Here is an 8,844-nt window from a genome sequence, read left to right on the forward strand (position 1 = left end):
ACAGAAATTCCATACGGATGACGCAAAATCTGTCCGGAATCCGGTCAGAAGCGCTAATTGGTCGATGGAGTACTTTCATTGTTTAGCTGTTGTTTACGAATGACAGACAAAAGGCCGCAAAGGTCAAATGTAATCGCGATGCATCTCTAACAAAACAGCCAATATTTGTGGAATATAGTCTTCTCTAGAAGAAGCATTTGAGTTTTCCTGGAGCTCATTCGCAGATGAACACAACACTTTACCAAAATCGACCAGGAGAAACGTAAAATTGAACAAATTTGCATTTGAAACTCCACGACTACTGGATTTATTATGTAAACATTGATTTACGTCATCAGCATGGAATGTCTGTCGCTGAGTCGCTGACGTTCCTCCTCGCGAAACGACCCTCAGTGGCGATGAGCGAGGAGAAACGCCTGCCGTTCGCAGGCTACGTTTGAAGCAGCTCGGGTTTTTTAAAAAAACTGTCACCTTTTCCTGGATCCATGCAGGTATTTTCTTTCTCCTTTTAAGCGCATTTAAAATACATACGCTCTATACATATTTGACTTGTGATCATAAAATATACATATAATCATACATTTTAGCGCGGTAATCACACTTCTTACAAAATAAGCTTTTTTCTTGTGTCAGTCACCAGTTTACACAGGAATTTTAGAGAGTTTTAGCTTCACGTATACAGCAATCGGCAAACGTCAGGCTGACGTTTGAAAAATTCAAGTTGAGAATTTCTCAAAACAGAAAATGAGCAGATAAAAACAGCTCAAAACAATTCTTACGGATAAAATTGCGTGAGACTACTAATTTGTGTGTAGAAATGATGAACAGTAAACGACAAGTAAAGGTGAAAGTTAATCACGTGGTAAAAATTCGCGTTTGCCGTTTGACGTAAACGTGATGCTCAACCTTTCGAATATGTGGTAAGATAACAGTGTACGTAACAGCTGCTTGTAATGTACAGTCGAAACTCCCGTAAGCGACCACCAGAAATGCAAAGGCTGAGTGGCCGCTTACGGGAGGTGGTCGCTTACAAGAATCGAACTATAGGGCACCTCTTCCGAGAAGAAGTCCAAGCACATCTACTTTATGGAAGATAACTTAATGCATGCAATGTCTAAGTTACGCCATGTGTAGTTCCGTGTTGTCACTTAAGTTCTTCGTATATTCTAAGTAGCATAGTGCACACAGTGAACAATAGAGATCAGAGAATGCGTCAAGTGGTCGCTTGCAAGAGGTTAAAAACAATGGAAAATCATTAATCGTCAGGCCCAGAAAAAGGTCGCGATCGCTTACAGAAGGTGGTCGTTTACTAGAGGCTCCAACTGTAAGGCTTTGACTGGGAAAATTTTGGTCTTTTGGATTGGCGGTCGCTTATGGGAGGTGGTCGTGTACGAGAGGTGGTCGCACATGGAGGTTCGATTGATGACAATACAGTACCCACCCCAGGGTACATTTTTCTGTTGGGAATTTGTAGTTTATATAATACGTTTCATTGTGATACCTGCATTTCCTCTTATATTAGGTTCGCCTTTAGTTGGACAATTTATGGACGTTTTTTAATTACTGCGTTTATAAATGGCTTTGAAGAGATCAGGTTCAAATTCGATGAAATGGCTACCTATATCCTATATGTTTTCAATGTATTTTTTTTGTAAATCGCGATTAACCTAATAGTGGAATTACGATTTGCGTCTTTGATTTCTTGAACCTCCCAGTAACCGGTTACAAGTTGTTCGCAGTACTTTTCGTTAGCCAGACACAACGGTGACGACATTTGCGTTATCGTTTTTACCCGAATAAGCGCCGCGGTGCTTATATAATTTTTCACGCCCTAAATACGGCGTCTATTTGAGGGCGGCGCTTATTTGAAAGTTGGACGCGACAAAGAGTTGTTGTAACTAAGATATTCTTATTTTCCGTGTTAAACTAACATAATTGACGTCTTATTTTGACTATTTCAGGGCCGCGGCGCTTGTTCGAGTAAATACGATATTCGTATTCTCTGTGATGAAACTACACGATCTAATGAGGGGCGACTTTCTTGCATGCATTTATTTCATTTTATAAAATAAATAAGATAGTACGCGCGTTCTGATTGATTTAAAAACCTGTGGTTTATTGTGCTGGTAAACTCTTAAGCAATGATATCCTCCAGCGTTAACCTCAACAACAAGCTATCATAGTTTCACGGCCAAGAATATGAATACACTACGTGTGATTACAAATTTCGTCGAGTTGAAAGCACATCTCTGGTTCACTGAGGCCCCTAGGTCGCACAATTGAAATATTTGTTGTAAAGTAGTAATGTACATATCAAGTTTTTCTTGACCTCTCCTATAGTTATTAAAATCGTAGTAATGAGACATTTAAAGTGCTGTTTGTCGTGTCACCCTAAATAATTTTGCCGACAGGATAAGCGCTAAGAAAGTGGCAATCGGGGACAGCGAAAACTTTAGAATGCCTCGACTACGAAGGTTTCTGTTTACAAAGTCTCTGTTCCTGCAAATGAGGTCCGGGGCTACTGAACAAAATGTTATAGGGGAGGCTCCGCCGCCGAGGTCCAGCCCCTTAACCTTTTATTTTCCATTTTTGACAGAAAAGGAACGCCTTTCATTTACCTTCCATTGAAAAATGGTACCCAGTAAACCATCTTTCAAAGACAAATAAATATCTAATTAAAACCAGAAAATTTTCTTTTCTTTTCAAGGCCTTGAAATGCGCCTTTTATGCAAAGTCATAGCGGCACTTTTGTTAAGGGCCTGTTTATATGGAGGTGGGGGACCCCAGATAGGTGAGGTAACATGCAGCGGGTCACACCCCACCGATCATGTAAACGTGATCAAATTAAAATGAGAGATTATGTGGACAGGCGGGTTACCCACCAAAGCGGGTTACCTCACCAACCTAAGTTAGATTAAAGGGACAGGTTCACGGTTAAGCGCATGCTCATTAATTAAATTACTTTTTACCAATTTATTATTAATTCTATCGGTCAATAATCCCACTCACATGTATCTCGGCGATCTCAGAGTGTATTTCAAAGAAGAAGTGTATTTCAGAGTAACCTGAAGTAGGATGGAGGAGTACTAAAGTCGCAGAAAAAATTAGTGGATTATGCCAACACTACTAAAGTTGAATTTATTGTTGATCCAAGGGTGACTAATTTACAGCTATTTGCAAATATTTAAATTAAGTTGATCAAGTGCAAGTGACTGCCAGGGGAGTGTGCAGATTGGTTTTTTGACAACATAATGACATGATCATGTTGCTTGTATAGACGATACAGGACATGATGTCCCGGCAGAAAAACAACATTTTGATAAATGGGCATGCCCTGAACCGTGAACCTGTCCCTTTTAAAAACAGTGAGTGCTTAACTAAAAATGACTGTTGTTTCGTCATTCGCGGTTACTATGGCAACGTATTCCAAGGGTTATTCAATATTTAAGATTTTTGCACTACTAACTACAAAATTAAGCCGGTAACCTCCCCCCGCCCCCCCCCACTCTTTTCGGACGATGCCTATTAGCTTTATGCGAGAAACATGCGCAGTGGTTTTAAAAGTAATTCTACAGTGCAATTTTTTTCATAAAAAGGGTCCAATAAAACTAGTTAGGAAAGGCGGTTTTCGGTTTTCGGTTTTTCGGTTTAACTATGGCGCACTTCAAGTTAAATGACGTTTGGCTGGTACTTGTTACGCGATATGCAATTGTTCTTTTTTTGATTTTGTTTGAAAAAACAACAACAGTTGAGCTACACCGTCATCTGTTTAAAGACAGTTTGGTTTGTCCTGTATAGCTTTTAAACCTTTCGTGCACACAATGACATTATCACCTACTAATCCCGGTTATCTAGCTCAGTATGCGTTAACTAAAAAACTGACTGGCCGTGTAGACCAGCTCTTAAGATGAACGAATATTTTACTGCCTGTTTTTGCCATTCTCTTATTTCAGCTTCTAACATTACTGGGTTTAATTGTTAGAACATTTTTGGTTACCGATTACTCTTTTCGATTTAAATCTTTATGTAATTATTCCCATATTATTCCAGTGATGGTAGTATACCGGAAAGGTCAAAATAGGGGCATCTAATCTTACCTTAACTCTGAAATAATGACCTATTGAAAGGGTCAGTCACCCTTAACTACATCTGCCATTAACAAAGCAGCTGAACATAAGGTTCATCAGGGTAAGAATTTCAAATCATCAATAAGGTCTTTGAATAAACAGAACTGCTTCCTAACATTGAAACATCTACAAGAGAGGCCTAATTAACCTACGGTGATCAAGAGCCACGGTTAAAAAAACAGCCAACAAGAAAGTCAGGGATCAGATCTCGAGGCTTGCTGACATACTGTTAAAAAGGTTGGTACTGAAAGCAAGGTCATTTGTTGTTGCTGTCATTCTTCTTGTTTCTATTTTTTTTATTATTGTCTTTGTGTCTGTCAATCGTACTTTTTTGATACCAATCACTAAAGGTTCATTCACGACCATAGCAGGAAAGAGAAAATAAAAAAAACTGGATGCTCGCAACTTAACTTTGAACAGCGTTGAAAATAGAATTATTTTAATTCTATCACTGTCGATTACCGTGTTTCAGTCAGTAAGACAGAGAAGGATTAGCTTTTGTATTTTTACTGGTAAGATTTTTGAGTGACAATAATAACAGGTAACGAAAAAAAAAATAGCATTTAAGTCGAGTGGAACTTAAAGAAAATCAACTGCTTAACCTAGCTTTCGTCATGATAACGGTTTACCCTCCGGCTTACTGAGTTTATGTTATGTTCGTTAACGTCTTACTTAGCTCTTTAATCAAACAGGTCGACGAAATAACAGAATATGCACAGATCGACACACAGAATATGCAGTTAGGAATGCATATTAAGAATCCCATTGAAACGTAACATTCACCCACAAGCAAATTAAAGTATAACATTCACCCCAGCCTTATCTTAATTTAAGATGAACCAAGTTTTCCAGTCTAAAGTTCGCCGAACGGTAACAGCCATGATCATCATTACATAAACTTGTAAAGGATCTCACTGAGGCCGAATCCCAAATCTTTAAAAATGATTGGCTAATAGCTCGAAGGCTCTATAAAGTAAAGATAGACCAACGACGTTTTGCACTAGTAACATGACACTTTCACAGTTGCGGAGACCATCAACTCGTTAAATGATTAGGATGAATGTATGAAAACCATATCTTAGAACTGTGGTTGTGGAATCAAATTAAAAGACTCACTGTTATTTATAGAAAAGCGTTTCTCTTTGTAATTGTTATTACTGTGATAATCTTCTAACATTACAGTCAACTGTCGCCTCGCGGACACCCCGATAATACGAACAGCAACTAAACCCCAGGCAAACATAAATTTCAGATGTTTGACTGAAATAAACTCCTGTTATTACGGGCGGAACTCAAGGTCCCTAGAGTCTCCGCTATAAGCAGAGATGACCGTAATTCTCCATCTCCCAGTTCTGAAATATGACTTTGATTTTGATAGCGGAGCTCTGGCGCGCGAAGCGCGCCTGCGGAGCACCATGGGTAAGTAAATCTACCCATCCGAGAAAATTTGGTAATCACGTGACCGTACACCGCCCGCAGCCCGCCCGTCCGTCCGCACCACAGGAAAACCAATGTTCAATCTCACACTTTCTAGCTAGTTTGGTAGCACAGGAAGACTGATATTGCACACATATTTTACATCAATGTTGTGATCAATTGACAGCTGTCAAAACAGGGTATCTGCTGACCAGTATCACCTGATCGTATCGCGGGCTCAGGTGTCGACCCATCGAGGTCGAGTATCTTTTTGAAGTTATCCGCTGACAAGTTACTAGTTTTCAAATGATCGCAGGCTCAAGTTTAATTTTTTTTAATTCATATGAAATATGTTGTGTTTTATATGTGTCGCACAATTAAAATTTTGATTTCAAACTGACCTTGGAAGCTAAAATTCAGCCAGTTTTTAAAGGCAGGGAAGACATACCAGTTGCTTTTGACTTTTCTCACCAAGGTCACGCGTTGGTCACGCTCTACGTCCAATCTTTATGCTTTGATTGGTCAAAATTTGACAGGTGAGTTCATGCGGAAAATTTATGCAGCATCTTGAAACTTGTTTACTTTGACAGCTGAAGCTGACAGAGTTTTGTGTCAACTTGTGATGTTTTTAACTGTCTTTCTCCGCTGAATGTACAAAATGAAATTCTGCTTCTACCAAGAGTCTTCTGTTATTCATAGCTAGTTTGTTTATTGGGTTTTTGGTTGAGAAATACATCGCTTGTCAAACTCGGAAATCCGATTTCGGATGGCATCGTTTTCGTTTTTCACCTTGCTTGATGCGTAAGAGGGTTGAAAAGTCTGAAGCGATTCTGGCCTTACTTGATAGTTTTCAGAGCATCTCGAATGGTAAGCCTGAGTAATTATTGTATTCGATGTTTGTTTTTTATGTCTAATTTAATGAAGTCGGGCGTAGTTTATGCGGCTATTTAGTTTATGCAGGTTTGTAAGATTTGAGACAATGATTGATCTGACCGAGTATCAGGTTTGATTATAAGCTTATAGAACTTTAAAAAGCCTTTAGACATTTTCTCACTGCAAACAGAAAGAAAACGTTCCAAAGAATATTTAGTTATAATTCTGGCTGTAAAAGAAAGCTTTGAGCGATTTTCTTGCCTCGAGTTCATCTTTGAAAAAAGCGAACGCCGGGAAGCAGGCTTAAAACACAAACAAGGATTTTCAGAGACACTTTTCACTTGTCTTCGTGAATGAAAATTGTCTCTGTATATGTTTCACCGAATTATTATCCTTTTATTGATTGTTAGTAGTCTCTTTTGCAATTTTAATCGCTGTGCCGTTTGTTTTCAGTCGCTCACGAACATCGCTTGCAGGAGTAGTCAAAATGACCAAAATGCCGCGTGTATCAAACGCTTTTGAAGATTACACATAGTTATAAAACCGTTAAATAAAGAAATAAACATAATAATTTTTTTATCATGTTAAAGCGTAGAACTCTATTAATCTTGAGTTAAACAGTCGACTTTGGCGCTTGTCAAAAGTGAGAACCGGCAAGCCGTATAGGTGATTTTAGAAATTTTTTAACGGTTTCGGTAAAAGCCCACGTGTGCTTCGATCGACCTGAATGTTGTATGAGTACAATTTGTATTGCAAAATTGTGATCTGTCCGAGGTCTGTATGATAAAAACAGTGCCTCATGGAACTGTTTCACCTCAGATGATGTATAAAAAGTATAAAAGGTTGGTTTACACGTCCCCAGACTTGTTAGCAAGATTTTGTAAAATAAATTGTAAACTTGTCGAACGCAAAAAATTGGGCCTGATTTGTTCTCCGAGAATTTGTTTTCCAGGCCTAATCTACTGTGATCAAGAGACATTTTTGTGGCTCTTGAATGTGATCAAAGATGATTGCTATTTTTTGGGTGTACATATAAGGCTATCAACTCGATGTAAGATTAAGTTCACTCTTAGCTTGGACTGTTTGCAAATTATTTTTCTCTAAAATCACTTAGCCTTTGCCTCAAAAGTCACATGAATGTGCTCTAAAGTTAACTGATTTGTAAAATACAACTGCAAGTTTATTGTTTAATTCGAGTTAAAATAGGAGCTTCGCTTTCAGCCCTAGCTAAATCTATATATTATGTGATATGACTTTGATGATGATTATGATGATTATGATGCTGATGATTCATTATTATTTCTGCACGCAGGGAGGCCATTTGGCTCAGTTCAACTACCAGTCCGTGCACTACGTCCTGCAGACAAAAAACTTTTCCCGAAAATGTATTTGCTTAATTCTAGAAAACATGATTTGCAGGTCATTTAAGTTCAATGTTTCTTTCTCCATAACACAGTAAACTCCCTTTATAGCGGATACTGGAGGGACCTTGAGTCAGTGTCCTCATTATCGAACGCCCGTAATGGCGGAAGATTAATTCAGTCAAACATCTGTAATTTATTTTTGCCTGGGGTTTAGCTGCTGTCCGTATTAGCAGGGTGTTCGCAAGGCGAGAGTTGAGTGTAGAAGGAATATGGTTTATAGTAACCTCTCTTTAATCTTAACTTTAAAGGGTTCTTTACAATGAAACTTATGTGGACTTCTTTGATTTTTCTGCCATTTTTTCTGGCTTTGGCCGTCGATCGCGAAAGCCAAGGTACGTTAATGTGCATATATTTAAATGAAGTTTTAAGTTTTGTTCCTTAGGTTTGAATCTTTAATGCTTACTTACCTTAAATTATTTACATTTAGAAGAAACTCTTAAAAAGGAAAAACATATCGCTCTCTTTGAGGAAGATTTGAAGTACATGGAGTGTGCAGATGAAAAAGTACGTACCTAAAAAGTGATCAGACAAGAACCTTCACCCATGTACAATACGTTTTAAGCATACTGAGATACGCCCTGACATAAAAGACGTTTCCCTAAAAGTGCCAATCAATATGATGTGTTGTTCCCCCTGTTACCGTAGGTTTAGCCTGTGTAGCAAACGTTTCCGTTTGGTTTCGAAGCAAGAAAGACCGTGTAACGGGATTTTCGATAGCTAAAACGATAGCTAAAAAATGAAAGGGGGGGAGGGGAAGGAAGGAAACGCGTTTCCATATTTTCTTCCCCGCCACCTGCCCGTTCTTTTACTCGCGCCAATTTCGGCGTGGTCTTTGACGCTCGTTCTTCGTTCTTTGTTCCGAAACCAAACGGAAAGCTTGCTACGCAGGCTATTGTTACTGCCAACGGTCAATTATCATCTGACATTTATGGTGCCGTTTACTCACTTGGTTTACAGTGCTTTTCAAAGGTGTTTCGCGTTTTCTTCGGTGTAAAGACAGAGGC

This window comes from Porites lutea, chromosome 1 (assembly GCF_958299795.1).
Source record: "Porites lutea chromosome 1, jaPorLute2.1, whole genome shotgun sequence".
Taxonomy (NCBI): Eukaryota; Metazoa; Cnidaria; class Anthozoa; order Scleractinia; family Poritidae; genus Porites; species Porites lutea.